We start from the raw sequence: 16,275 nt of genomic DNA on the forward strand, positions 1-16,275 counted from the left end.
AGACATACCTTTTCGCAGGTCTGATAGGGTACGTCATCAGCTGAGAGATACTCATTTATCTTGTTTGACCATGATGACGCTATGCTCATTGAGAATGAGCCTACCTCCTATCAGGAAGCTGTGATGAGACCAGATTCTAAGAAATGGCTAGAGGCCATGAGATCTGAGATGGAATCAATGTACACCAACCAAGTATGGACTTTGGTTGATCCACCTGAAGGGGTCAAACCCATTGGGTGTAAGTGGGTCTTTAAAAGAAAGACTGACATGGATGGACTTATATATAAGGGTCGTCTAGTAGCTAAAAGTTTCAAACAAATTCATGGTATTGACTATGATGAAACCTTTTCTCCAGTAGCGATGTTTAAGTCCATTCGGATCATGCTTGCTATTGCAGCATACCACGATTATGAGATCTGGAAGATAGATGTCAAAACCGCATTTCTGAATGGAAACTTGCTCGAGGATGTGTACATGACACAACCTGAGGGTTTTGTAGATCCACAGTGTTAGAGTGTATACTAAAAGCCAAGCTTTTGGTATAAACATTTATCTAGAAATAAGAATCACATTGGTCAAATATCTACATTTATGATAAATGTAGTTGTTCAATTAATTTATATTGTAGATAACATGGTGTGTGGTGTCACACACAGAGGATCATGTTATCAGTACCTTATAAATTATAAACAGTAACTCACGACCATAATGGAAAGGAACAAACCATTGGAAGGTCGTAGTGTAATTAGGTATTAGTTTATCTTAACTATATAATTACACTAGTACACTTAGAGTGTATTGAGTAGGACCATTTGAGGTCGTTTCTTTTATACTGGCTTTATAAAGAAACAAAGACCTCGGTTATTATGGAAGTGTGTACTCTTAATCCTAATATAATAACAAGCACATATATTTGATATTTATTTCTTTAATTTATCAATGGGTGAGATTTAGTTCGATAAATCAATAAGCCCGATAAGTTGGGAAATGATATCACTTATAGTGTGTGTTGTTGATTATAGAAGGAAGCTGTGTCCTAGAGATACTAGGTTGATAATGTCCTCAAGAGGAGCTCATAAAGATTGTCATGTTAAACCTGCAGGTGGACTTAGTCCGACATGATAATAAGGATGAGTGGTACTACTCTTGGACTTAGATATTAATTAAATGAGTTGTCAGTAACTCACTTAATTAGTGGACATTCGATATCTTAAACACAGGGAGACTAACACACTCATAATAAGAAGGAGCCCAAAATGTAATTTGGGATTGGTGCGGTAGTTCAATAATAGTTCTCTAGTGGAATGAATTATTATTGATAAAATTAAGTTGTGTGTTCGGGGCGAACACGGGATGCTTAATTTTATCGGAGACCAAAACCAATTCCTCCTCTCGGTCCCTATCGTAGCCTCTAGTATATAGAGATTTATACCCACCTTCTTATCCATCCAATGGGGCCGGCCAAGCTAGCTTGGAACCCAAGCTAGGGCTGGCCAAGACCAAGTGGATGAGTTAAGTTGGTGGCCGGCCAAAGCTTGGGTCCCAAGCTTAGGTGGCCGACCACTAGAATATTAAAAGGATTTTATTAAAATTATTTCTTATGTGGATATCATGATTTTAAAGAGAGTTTAAAAATTAAAATTTCCTTTTATAACTTTCTACAAAAGATTAAGAGAAGAGATTAATCTCTTTCCTTATTTGTAGTTTAAAAGGATGGTTTTAATTTTTGGTGAAAACTTTCCTTATTTGTAAATCATCTACATGTTTAAAAGAGAGTTTAAAATTTGAAATCTTTCCTTATTTGTTGATTAAAGGAGGATTTTAAATTTTAAGAAAACTTTCCTTTTTAATCATGTTCATAATTTAAAAGAAAGTTTAAAATTAAATATTCTCTTTTATAAGTTTCTACAAGAGATTAAGAAAAGATTTGATATCTTTCCTTATTTGTAGATTAAAAGAGATTTTAATTTTTAGAGATAACTTTCTTTTTATCCACATGTTAAAAGAAAGATTTTAATTTATTAAATTTCCTTTTTATAAACCAATCATGAAGGGATAAAATTATTGGAGAAATTTTATAAATTTCCGGAAGCAAATAAGGAAGTTTTAATTGGTGTTTAAAATTTTATTTGCTTGGAAATTCTATGGTGTGGCCGACATAAATTGGAGAAGAAAATTATTTTAATTAAATAATTTTTTCCTTTTCATGGCAAAAGAATTAAGGAAGTTTTTATTAAATTTTCCTTATTTGCCAAGACCAAGGATTATAAAAGAGGGGTAGAGGAGGCTTCAAAGATAAGAATCTATTCTATTTTTCCTCTCTTTTCTTCTTCTTGTGGCCGGCCCTTTCTTTCCTCTCTTCTCTTTTGGTGGCGAACCATACATCTCTTGGAGCTCTTGTTGGTGGCCGGACCTAGGAAGGAGAAGAAGAAAAGGAGGAAGCCTCATCTTGAAGATCCCTTGGAGTATTGGTGGTGATCAAGTTCTTCTTCCTTGGAGGTGGTTCTTCTTGTGGCCGAACTTTGCTTAGAGAAGAAGAAGGTGCGTGGTGGTTCTCGCCTCGGAAGATCGTCGCCCACACGACGTCCGGGATAAGAAGAGGAATACGGTAGAAGATCAAGAGGTTTTTCTAAAAGGTATAACTAGTAATTTTTCTTTCCGCATCATACTAGTTATTTTGGAAATAATACTAAATACAAGAGGCTTACGTTCTAGTGTTTCGAATATGGTTTTCAAGTTGTGTTCTTTTGTTTCTTTCTTTTCCTTGTGATTTGATTGTTCTCTTTGGTTAACCTAAAGTTATTTTAGGAAATTAAATATTAGCTTTCTATTAAAGGTTTTGTCTAGTCGGTGGTGGTTGCTCCCATATCCAAAAGGCCATGTGCCTCGCCACGTCAATACTGGGAACCTTTTATGGAAATTAATATTTAATGGAATTAATAACTTAAGGAGACTTGGGTCGAACGTGTTAAGTTCCGCAGGAGATCCAAGTCAAAACCTAAAGGAACAAATAGATTAAGTTTTGGATCAAACGTGTTAAGTTCCACAGCGATCCAAAATTTAATTTAAAAGAACACATGGTAGCTAGGAAAGGTTCGACCTTTGTACAAAATTTTGTACAGTGGAACCTCTAGGTTTTCCGAGTAGCAACCAACAATTGGTATCGAGCTAGGGTTTTGCCTCTGTATTTGGTATTAGTTTAATTATGCACATGTCATACATAATTTAGGCGGGTTAATAGTAGGATGTGCTAACTTTGTGGATGCAGGATCCAACTATTATGGCTTATAGTTATTATGTGTGATTGGACCCTTGGACATGTCAAGGGCATTTTATTGTGTGTGCATGATTGTATTATAAAATACAGCAGAGTCGTATTTAGTTTTATTAGGATTTTATTTTGATCTAGATACATGTACATTCCTTTTATGGAATATAGGATCAAAATGTAAATTCTATTTATGTCGCGGATCTAATCTTGCAAAGCGTGGAACCTTCCGAGGACCAGAGGCGCAGTGGAACAAGATGGATGCGACAGCTAGACCCGGTAGCGGTGGCCAAATATGGCAGCAGCTTGGGATTACAACACACGGAGGACAACTAGAGATAAAAGCCATAATAGTTGAAAATTAGATTTTCTATTTATTGCTTTTATATTGTCTGTGTGCATGTTGGTTTACATATTTAGTAGGCTAGCATAGTTAAAATTCCTCATTTATAAATAACTAAGTGGGAGAGGATTTTTAAGTAATTCCCATGGTCTCCATTACTGGTTTGTAAGTGATGCAAACAAGCTTGCGTTGGCTCTGAGTGCCTTCCTCCATAACGGATGAGCTTGTTTGTGGATCACTAGAACAGACTTCCATTTTGGATGACTATAGGAAGTTAATTAAGAGCGTGTGATCTTCCCCAACGGAAGGGGCATAATCTTATTAATGGACTTAGTGTCAAGTAATGGTATACACTTAGACACATCTAATAGTATCCTCCCCATCGGAGTCACTGCTATTATTTGTGTGACCAAATGAAACCAACTATTAATTTGTCATAAAACTAGGTTGACAAGATAATAAAATTAAAGGGTTAAAACCCCTCTTACAAATGATTGATTTTGTATACGTCCACACTAACGTGGCATACAAAATTAACGGTGTTTGAGATAATTTTATTTGTCATAAAGATACGTTGACAAGATAGTTAATGGGTAAAACCCTCCTTTACAAATGTTGAATTTGTATACGTCCACACTAACGTGGCATGCAAAATTCACGGTGTTTGAGGTGTTGGTAAATTTAAATAATATTGTTTGAGGAATCAATGTTATTTTAAATTCAAAGAGTTTTGACCAAATATTTGATCAAAGATAGATCAACTATTAATTTTATTCGTCATAAAGTAAAGTTGACGAGATAATAAAATTAATGAATAAAATCTCCTCTTCGATTTTGTATACAAAATTCATGGAGATTTTAAGGAGTTGATCTTGACCAAATGTTTTTGTGATTCTTAGGATGTTTGTCAATCCCTAGTAGTCATACTATAGAAAAGACTTAGTAGTCCCAATTGTAATGATTGGAAATAGGACTTGGACATTAAGGTAGATCTTCTTGGAACTAAGAACAATTTAGGTGTATTTAATTCATTAGTTGAAACATGTCTAGTGGTGTTATCTACGGGAACCTGGAGTGTAGATACAAGATGCCATTAATCATGTCTGCAATTCATTGCAGGGTTCCAGAAACCCGACAACTAAATGAAAGGTAAATCACCATCCACATGGGCACTACTGTAAAAGTGGTAGCATTGCAATGGGAGATGTTTATCCTTTGATAAGAATAAAATATGGATTTTAAGTAATTGTCTTTACGTACCAAGTTTAGAAAGAACCCGATTTCAGTTTCTAAACTATTATAGATATTATGTCTATTTTGATAACAAAGTTGTTATCAAGAAAATAGGAAAGTTATCTATTCCGGTATGATGGTTGACAATTTATAATCCAATAAACTTCCACGATGCAACAAATGGAAATTAGTAACACATCTTCTAATTTTAAGAAAAGCAACCTTCGAAATGAACCAATTATATCTTTGGCATCTAAAGCTAGGTTATACTTGAGTAGGATTCATTGGTAGTGATGAACTTTTGGGTTCATTGGTAGTGAAATCTTTCCAACCTACGAGTCTTACTTGGAAGGAAAATAACCAAGAAGCTTTTAAGTCCAAGGGTATGGAGTCAAAGATATGTTGAAAGCGGTTCATTCGATTTGTGTGATCCTATGACTATCCGGACAAAGAGGTAGTATTGAATATTTTGTCTATTTAATAGACAACTATTCAAGATACAAATAAATTTACTTAATGTACCGCAAGACTAAGTACTTTGATTAGTTCAAAGAGTACAAGGTTGATGCGGAGAAATGTTAAAGTAAAAAGTCACTATGGAAGATCGTAGTGGCAAGTACCTCTTGAGAGATTTTAGGAGTCACTTATCAGAAGTTAGATTTCAATCCCAACTAACTGCATCTGGTACACCCCAACAGAATGGTGTAGTAGAAAGAAGGTAAAGGACTCTTATGGAATAATTAGATAGATGATGAGTTATTCAGAAAATTACCAAATTTGTTTTAAGGATAAACTCTGAAAACGAAAGTGAACATAGTACCTTCCAAGTTAGAACTCTCTACTCATATAGAATTGCTGAATAGGTGAAAACCTATTTTGAAGCATATTCGGATTCGGGTAATCCAGCACATATGTTAAAGAGAGACAATGAAAAGTTGGATAGGAGTTCACTTGTTTGTAAGTTATCCTAGATAAACAAAAGTAGGTTTATAGTCTTAAAAATCAGAAGGTCATTGTTAGCATCAATGACTGATTTATAGAAAAGGACTATATAATGAACCACGTGCTCATAAGTAAATTTGTTCTTAAGAAAATAATAAAGGACATGTCTAACCTAGTATCAACTGTACAAGATGAGATACCACAAGAAAACTGCAACACGTATCACAAATGATACACAATTGCATAAAGTGTCTTGTCATAGTGGGAGGGTTGTTAGGCAACCTAAATAGGTTCATGTTTTGGGAGAGTTTTTGGACTCGATCCCTGAAGGACATAAACCTGATCTCCGGACATATGACGAAGCACTCCAAGATAAATATGCAGCATCTTGGCAAAGAGTAATGAATAATAGAATTAGAATATATGTATTATAATAAAATCTGGAAGCTTATAGAACCACCAAGTGGTGTAAAAGCCTTTGGGTGTAAAAGGTCTGTAATAGGAAAAGAGGGATAGACAGGAAGGTTGAAACCTTCAAAGCAAGGCTTGATGAAAAAGGAAAGCCATGCTTAAGTCTATCCGGATTCTTTTATCTATTTGGCAAGTGGATGTCAAGACAGCATTCCTTAATGGAAGTCTTGAAGAAAGCATCCATATAAAGCAACCAGAAGGGTTCATTGCAAAGGGCTAAGAGCATCTTGTGTAAAGCTCAATCAGTCTATGGACTGAGGCAAAGCTTCAAGGTCTTGGAACATCCGGTTTATCAAAGTAATTCAGACCTATGGATTTATTTAGTAACCGGATAAGTCTTGTGTATACAAAAGGTGTGATGGAAGCGTGGTGATATTTCTTGTACTATACGTAGATAACATTTTTGGTATTTGGAAACAATATCAAAATGTTGTCAGAAGTAAGGGTATGGTTGTCCAAACAATTAGATATAAAGGACTTGGGAGAATGTATATATTCTTGAGATCAAAGTAATAAGGGATCGCAAGAAAAGAATATTTTACTTATCCCAAGCTTCATACATCGGAAAAATCCTTGCTCGTTTTAAAGCATGCAAAACTCCAAGAAAGTTTTCTTACCTTTTCAGGATGGAGTAACTTTATCTAAAGATATGTCTCTGTAGACATTAAAGGAGATAAAGGAAATAAAGGCAGTTCTTTATGCTTCGGCTGTCGGAAGCCTAATGAATGCTATGCACGAGATAAGAAATCTGTTTTGCCAAGGGCATAGTTGGCAGATATCAAAGTAACTCTGGACAAGGACAGTGGACTGCAGTAAAGTATATATTGAAGTACCTTAGATGCACTAGAGATTATATGCTAGCTTACAAGGCAGTTAATTTGGTCCTTGTGGGTTGTATGGATTTTGACTTCCAATCGGATAGGGACAATAATAAGTCAACCTCGGGGTTTTGTGTTTACTTTAGGAGGTAAAGTCATAACTATGGAAGAGTGATAAGCATAGGTGTTTTTCTGGACTCCACCATAGAAGTTTAGTATATGGCAAGCCTCTGAGGTAGCCATAAAAGCTGAATGACTCAATAACCTCAAGATAGACTTAGATATGATTTCTGGTTTGTCCAAAGATTATTACAATTTATTGTAATAATATTGGTGCAGTAGCAAACTCGAAGAAACCATAAGTCTATAAAGGCAAGTAAACAAAATAGAGCGCAAGTACCACCCAATACGAGAAATCGTATAAACGAGGAGAAGTTGTTGCTGCCTAGAATGCATCAGATGATGACCTATAGATCTTTTCACTAAGGTCCTTAAGGCGAGAGCTTTTGATGGACATGTTGAAGGGTTGGGAATCAGATGTATGGCAGCAGATATGGCAGCTTAGTCTTTTAGTATAAGTGGGAGATTGTTAGAGTGTATACTAAAAGCCAAGCTTTTGGTATAAACATTTATCTAGAAATAAGAATCACATTGGTCAAATATCTATATTTATGATAAATGTAGTTGTTCAATTAATTTATATTGTAGATAACATGGTGTGTGGTGTCACACACAGAGGATCATGTTATCAGTACCTTATAAATTATAAACAGTAACTCACGACCATAATGGAAAGGAACAAACCATTGGAAGGTCGTAGTGTAATTAGGTATTAGTTTATCTTAACTATATAATTACACTAGTACACTTAGAGTGTATTGAGTAGGACCATTTGAGGTCGTTTCTTTTATACTGGCTTTATAAAGAAACAAAGACCTCGGTTATTATGGAAGTGTGTACTCTTAATCCTAATATAATAACAAGCACATATATTTGATATTTATTTCTTTAATTTATCAATGGGTGAGATTTAGTTCGATAAATCAATAAGCCCGATAAGTTGGGAAATGATATCACTTATAGTGTGTGTTGTTGATTATAGAAGGAAACTGTGTCCTAGAGATACTAGGTTGATAATGTCCTCAAGAGGAGCTCATAAAGATTGTCATGTTAAACCCTGCAGGTGGACTTAGTCCGACATGATAATAAGGATGAGTGGTACTACTCTTGGACTTAGATATTAATTAAATGAGTTGTCAGTAACTCACTTAATTAGTGGACATTCGATATCTTAAACACAGGGAGACTAACACGCTCATAATAAGAAGGAGCCCAAAATGTAATTTGGGATTGGTGCGGTAGTTCAATAATAGTTCTCTAGTGGAATGAATTATTATTGATAAAATTAAGTTGTGTGTTCGGGGCGAACACGGGATGCTTAATTTTATCGGGAGACCAAAACCAATTCCTCCTCTCGGTCCCTATCGTAGCCTCTAGTATATAGAGATTTATACCCACCGCATACCCACCTTCTTATCCATCCAATGGGGCCGGCCAAGCTAGCTTGGAACCCAAGCTAGGGCCGGCCAAGACCAAGTGGATGAGTTAAGTTGGTGGCCGGCCAAAGCTTGGGTCCCAAGCTTAGGTGGCCGGCCACTAGAATATTAAAAAGGATTTTTATTAAAATTATTTCTTATGTGGATATCATGATTTTAAAAGAGAGTTTAAAAATTAAAAATTTCCTTTTATAACTTTCTACAAAAGATTAAGAGAAGAGATTAATCTCTTTCCTTATTTGTAGTTTAAAAGGATGGTTTTAATTTTTGGTAAAAACTTTCCTTATTTGTAAATCATCTACATGTTTAAAAGAGAGTTTAAAATTTGAAATCTTTCCTTATTTGTTGATTAAAGGAGGATTTTAAATTTTAAGAAAACTTTCCTTTTTAATCATGTTCATAATTTAAAAGAAAGTTTAAAATTAAATATTCTCTTTTATAAGTTTCTACAAGAGATTAAGAAAAGATTTGATATCTTTCCTTATTTGTAGATTAAAAGAGATTTTAATTTTTAGAGATAACTTTCTTTTTATCCACATGTTTAAAAGAAAGATTTTAATTTATTAAATTTCCTTTTTATAAACCAATCATGAAGGGATAAAAATTATTGAGAAATTTTTATAAATTTCTGGAAGCAAATAAGGAAGTTTTAATTGGTGTTTAAAATTTTATTTGCTTGGAAATTCTATGGTGTGGCCGGCCAAATAAATTGGAGAAGAAAAATTATTTTTAATTAAATAATTTTTTCCTTTTCATGGCAAAAGAATTAAGGAAGTTTTTATTAAATTTTCCTTATTTGCCAAGACCAAGGATTATAAAAGAGGGGGTAGAGGAGGCTTCAAAGCTAACGAATCTATTCTATTTTTCTCTCCCTCTTTTCTTCTTCTTGTGGCCGGCCCTAGCCTTTCTCCCTTCTTCTCTTTTGGTGGCCGAACCATACATCTCTTGGAGCTCTTGTTGGTGGCCGGACCTAGGAAGGAGAAGAAGAAAAGGAGGAAGCCTCATCTTGAAGATCCCTTGGAGTATTGGTGGTGATCAAGTTCTTCTTCCTTGGAGGTGGTTCTTCTTGTGGCCGAACCTTGCTTGGAGAAGAAGAAGGTGCGTGGTGGTTCTCGTCTCGGAAGATCGTCGCCCACACGACGTCCGGGATAAGAAGAGGAATACGGTAGAAGATCAAGAGGTTTTTCTAAAAGGTATAACTAGTAATTTTTCTTTCCGCATCATACTAGTTATTTTTGGAAATAATACTAAATACAAGAGGCTTACGTTCTAGTGTTTCGAATATGGTTTTTCGAAGTTGTGTTCTTTTGTTTCTTTCTTTTCCTTGTGATTTGATTGTTCTCTTTGGTTAACCTAAAGTTATTTTAGGAAATTAAATATTAGCTTTCTATTAAAGGTTTTGTCTAGTCGGTGGTGGTTGCTCCCATATCCAAAAAGGCCATGTGCCTCGCCACGTCAGTACTGGGAACCTTTTATGGAAATTAATATTTAATGGAATTAATAACTTAAGGAGACTTGGGTCGAACGTGTTAAGTTCCGCAGGAGATCCAAGTCAAAACCTAAAGGAACAAATAGATTAAGTTTTGGATCAAACGTGTTAAGTTCCGCAGGCGATCCAAAATTTAATTTAAAAGAACACATGGTAGCTAGGAAAAGGTTCAGACCTTTGTACAAAATTTTGTACAGTGGAACCTCTAGGTTTTCCGAGTAGCAACCAACACACAGCATACTGGCAGAGTATGCAAGCTGCATAAGTCCATTTATGGACTAAAGCAAGTTTCTCGGAGCTAAAGCTTTGCTTCGATGATGTGATCAAACAGTTTGGTTTCATCAAGAATGAAGATGAACCCTGTGTCTACAAGAAGGTTGTTGAGAACACAGTTGTCTTCTTTGTATTATATGTGGATGACATACTACTCATTGAGAACGACATCCCTTTCCTGCAGTCTGTAAAGACTTGGCTGGGGAATTGTTTCTCAATGAAGGACTTAGGTGAAGCAACCTGCATTCTAGGCATAAAGATCTATAGAGATAGATCTAAGAGATTGGTTAGCCTAAGTCAAAGTACATAAATTAACAAGGTATTACTACGGTTTGCCATGCAGAATTCCAAGAAAGGTTTTCTGCCAATGTCACATGGTGTGAGTCTTTCGAAGACTCAAAGTCCCTCTTCTAGAGAGGAGAGAGACCGCATGGATACAATCTCATATGCTTCAGGCATAGGATCTATCATGTACGCCATGCTATGTACTCGTCCTGATGCTTCGTATGCTTTGAGCATGACAAGCAGATACCAGTCAGATCCAGGTGAAAGTCACTGGATAGCGGTCAAGAATATTCTTAAGTACTTGAGAAAGACTAAAGAATATTTCTTGATATATGGAGGTGATGACGAGCTAGATGTAAAGGGTTACAGTGATGCTAGCTTCCAAACTGATCAGGATGATTATAGATCGCAGTTTGGGTTCGTGTTTTGCTTGAATGGTGGTGCTGTGAGCTGGAAGAGTTTGAAGCAGGACACAGTTGTTGATTCTACAACAGAGGCCGAGTATATTGCTGCATCAGAAGCAGCAAAGGAGGCAGTTTGGATCCGCAAGTTCATTATTGAGCTTGGGGTGATTCCTAGTATTACAGATCCCATAGATCTCTATTGTGACAACAATGGAGCAATTGCGCAGGCTAAGGAACCTCGCTCATACCAGCGGACCAAACACATACTACGGTGCTTCTATCTCATTCGAGAGATCATCGATAGAGGAGATGTGAAGATTTGCAGAGTACCCACAGAGGCAAACATCGCTGATCCCTTGACCAAGGCTTTGACACAGAGAAAACATGATGGTCACACTAGGTCATTGGGCCTTAGAGTCTATACTGATTGACACTAGTGCTAGTGACAGATTGTTAGTTAGAGCCCTAGAGCCAATCATATGATGATTGTTGTATGGATTCGATGTATCATATTCCTATATATATATAAAGACATTTCTTTATGGTTATTATACTTACTTGTATTGGTGCCAAATAACTAGGTATAATAACGTCCCTGAGTAGAAGGTTCATATCTATATCAATCGATTGGTTGAATCGATAGTGAGATGATATAGAGAACACTACTCTTAATCATTCCTAGTCAAGTATTAACATTCAGAGACAATGTTAATGCGATGAGACTAACATATAGGTCAACTCGATGACTTGATCTCACAAGTCATGGATATAGAGATATCAAGTTGACACATGGGTATACATTGGAGAATGTATACTGAATGACCCGCCATGAGAAAGTATTATGGATCGTTATATGAGTGTCATATATTTTCTCATGTGGCTATTAGTATGACTATTGGTCCTTGGACCTGAAGTCACCATGGTTCCCTACATAAGGAGTTGCATACTTTGGCTTCGTCAAACGTCACCCGTAACTGGGTTGACCATAAAGGCGATTACTGGGTATGTAACAAATTATGCGGAGGGATGTGAGTAATGTAGATGGGATCTATCCCTCCTATATGATGGGAGTGACATCATTATTCTTGATAGAGTGAGACCACTAAGTGAATGGTCATGCCCAAATGAGTCAATATGAGATATTGAGTTCATTTGATTAGAGTGAGTCTACTTGGAGTTCAAGATTTAGATTGATTAGAGGATGACACGGTCTATGCCTCATATTGATCAATTTAGATGTCAAGAATAGAAGAACATTGTCACATATTGTGAGAGTCACAATTAGTAGTCACAAAGGTGATGTTGGATCTCAACATTCTTGTAACTTGGGTAGCAATGATGTGTTGCTAGATACCACTCATTACTTATGCTTCTAAATGAGTTTAGGAGCATTGCCAACGTTACAAGAACCTATAGGGTCACACACAAAGGGTAATTAGATGGAGATTAGGTTCATTTGATGAACCAAGAGGATTAGGTTCATGTGATGAACCAAGTTGGATTACGAGCAATCAAAATTAAACTAATAGAGTTAGACTCAATTTGATTCATGTGTTAAATGAGTCTAATTTAGACTTGGACTCATTAAGTCAATTTAATTTAATGAATAGAGATTCATTAAATCAAATTGACTTGAACCAATGGTTAGATTTGATCAACCATGGGAGATAAGAGGTCAAGTTTGACTTGACTTAAGAGGGAAGATGAAAGGTCAAGTTTGATTTAACCAATGCCACATCATTTGTGTGTTGGCATAAGGTGGGCCAATGATGATGTTCCACATCATCAAGGTTGGCTTATGTGTGTGCCACCTCATGAGGGAGTCCAAGAGCCATAACTCTTGGTATCGCATGGAGGTTTATAACCTCTCCATGAAGTGGTCGGCCACTTGATTGCAAGTGAATGCAATTGTGTGCTTATTCACTCTTTCTTCTTCCTCATCTCCTCCTCTCTACTCTCCCTCTTCCTCCATTGCTGTGAGCCACAAAGAGTGTTAGCACACTCTAGTGTCTTTTTCTCCATCTCGTTGTTCGTGTGGGTACAGATAGAGGAGTGTTCACTTGACACTCTCGAGATCCGACAACCTTGGACGAGCGGGATAAGCGAAGGGCTTCGCATCAAAGGTATAAAATCTCTACCATGTAGATCTAGAGTAGATCTAGGATAGAAACAAGTACATGAATTTATTTTAATCTTCGCATGGATCCGGTGGCAAGATTTCGGGGTTTCCACAACGCAAAAAGCGGTTTTTACGGCCCGAAAGTCCCAACAAGTATCTGGTATCTGGTATCTGCTAAATATCATAGATAGCAACAAGAGACTGTATAGATACAGAAACGAGTAGCTTAAAGATTGAGTGGAAGTGTCAAATGCAGGAAAAATACAAGTGGAGTCAAGATAAATATAAGAACTGCCCGAAGGTATAGCTCATGCACTAAGAACAATGTATTAAAGAGATAGAGTAAGAAGTACCCGCCTTAACTGCAGATCGAGCTAAACAGTCCCATGACGAGACGCTCACATCTAATCAAAGTCCTGCAACAAATCATAAGATCACAACCAAATATCTTCATACATCAAATAGCTAACCAAAATCTAAATTCAATTAGGAAACCCTAATTTACTCCACCCAATCCATCCATTTCTTAAAGGTTAATAAATCTTTTGACCTTTTAGTTCCCATTCACATCATCACCCACTAATAACAATTTCAATTCCATAAATGAAATTCATCCCTTAACCATAGATCAACTAATTCCAAACCAATATACACCCAACATAGTCCAATAATATCAACGAAGGATAGATTAATCAACTCATTAATTTGATCAGATTCAGTTTGTTGCCCAAATTAGCAACTCTCGATTCTTCTAGCAATGGTGAATCTGACCAGCAACTATCACAGCCTCAAGGATCATCGTGAACAATGATGGCCGAAGGTAGATCAATTAGCCAAACAACTAATCACAATACCCAAAACAGAATATGAGATGAAATCTCTACTAATCTAAACATTAAGCATGTCTTACCCCTTAACCAGATTCGGATTGGATGAATGCTAGTTGCAGCTGTGGAGGTGAGTCGGTCAGAGGACGGGGTGATGCCGACACTAGGGCATTGACTTGGCAGTAATCAGAGAAGAAATAGAGTGTTGGGGCTACGCGACACCAACCTCGATCAAGTGGCGTTGGTGAAATCGAGCAACGACGTCACACGAAAATCCAACATAATTAGCCACCAATGTTAAGCAGAGATCCAACCCGATGGCATGGTTCAACCTCGACAAAGGGATCTGTGGAACGGCTCGGTGTCAAAGTCAGCTCAAATGTTAATGCCGATGAGAGGGAGGAACGACGACGGGAGCTCTGTTGAAGGCGACAACGGCGTTGCCCAATGCTAGGGCACGACCAAAGGCGACGAGTAGAGAGGAGTCGACTTTAGGGGGCTACCGACGCTGTTCCGAGTGGCGACGATGGTGTGATCGAAGCTAGGGTACGACCGAACGGAGGACTCAAATGCTCGGCCTCCGATGAGCTCTTGGTGTCCTCGACTAGGAGAGGGGAGATCGGGTGGATAGCGTCGACGGTGCTGTGCTAGCCTCTCATGTAGTGGCAACAACGCCACAGCGACCGACCGGAGAGGGTGGCGACAGTGGGGAGAAGGGAGAAGGAAAGAGGACGGTGAGGAGGGGAAGAAGAAGGAATCACGTGACGAGAAGGGTCGAGGGGTTTCGGGCGGAAATAATGAGGAGATAAAATAACTTAGGGGTTTTAATAAAAACCTTATCTTAATAATTCCAATCAACTCCCACCTAAGGGATATTTAAACAGTTTTTTTCCCAAGACTATAATTAATCCCCTTAAAACACTTCAAATGGGCTCCAAAAAATTCTCAGAAAATTCTTAAAAATTCCAAAGAAATCCAATAAGATTATCTGTCAAATAACCTTATTATTTAATCTTTATTTGGTTGCCATATTTTATAGGTTTAAGGTCTTCAAGCTTCTCTTTTGCTCAATGATACAGTAGGGGGTTTGTTAGTAGTATAATTTGTACTAAAAATGAATGGCTACATAGACCATTTAGCATCACTCGGTTTTGTGATGGATCATGAGTTAAGTATTGACTTAATTCTATATAGTTTACCAAAAAGCCATCTACAATTTGTGAAAAACTATCGGATGAACAATTTGAAATTGATCATCCTCGAGATGATTAATATGCTCAAGATTGTTGAGTATTCTGCTAAAGGTGAACAAAAAACTATGATGTTAGTAGACTCCTCCAAGAAAGGTTCTAAGAGAAAGTCAAAACATCAACCTAAGGGGATGTCACGCCCCGGAGGAGTCCCTGTCCGAAGAAATTTCGGCAACATCTCCCCTGTACGACGGACAATCTGAAACTTACTACATCACCATATACCTCAGCCACATGCGGCTGAAATAATAACAATAATAAACAAACCACAACACATAGACATCCACGCAGTTTAATAAGTAATCAAACTGAACAGTAGTACGATGACTCGAAAACAACCTTACTCAACTACACCCATAAAGCTCAAAACATATTCCTACTCCACTACACTCGTAAAGCTCAAATCAGACGATAAAACCAACTTACCTCTTCTGTCATCTAGGCAGACATGTAGTAAAAGCAAATCCAAAACCAAATCCATCGACATCACCAAATCCATACAATGTCCATACCATCAAACAGAACAAGTTTAGCATAATCTAAATAAGAAAACCAAAAGACCAACAATATCCTCGTGGTCTGTAGGGGACTAGCAACTGGAACTCTCTCCTGACAGCATCAACCTGAAAATAATAACGGAGGCGGGTGTGAGTCCAACACTCAACAGGTACAACTGATATACATAGTAAGGAAATAACAACTAACACTAATCATGCGTATAGTCTCCTGACGTAATGAAGGTAAATGCAAACTGAAATAACCAAGAGAATACTGTACTAACCAGGACATGGTACAAGGATAAACAGTCCGAGAGGTATAGAAAACCTGTATGCATGTCAAGCATGGGCATCCAACCAATATGCAGCAAATAAATGCAGCAAACACAATTACAAAAAATAAATGCATCAATGTGTATGATGTCAATGCAGTCATGGTCACCCCTGATGCCAGTCAGCCATCTCACATCCAATGGTGGGACCGATTGGGTAGGGCTGTG

This window comes from Zingiber officinale, chromosome 3B (assembly GCF_018446385.1).
Source record: "Zingiber officinale cultivar Zhangliang chromosome 3B, Zo_v1.1, whole genome shotgun sequence".
Taxonomy (NCBI): Eukaryota; Viridiplantae; Streptophyta; class Magnoliopsida; order Zingiberales; family Zingiberaceae; genus Zingiber; species Zingiber officinale.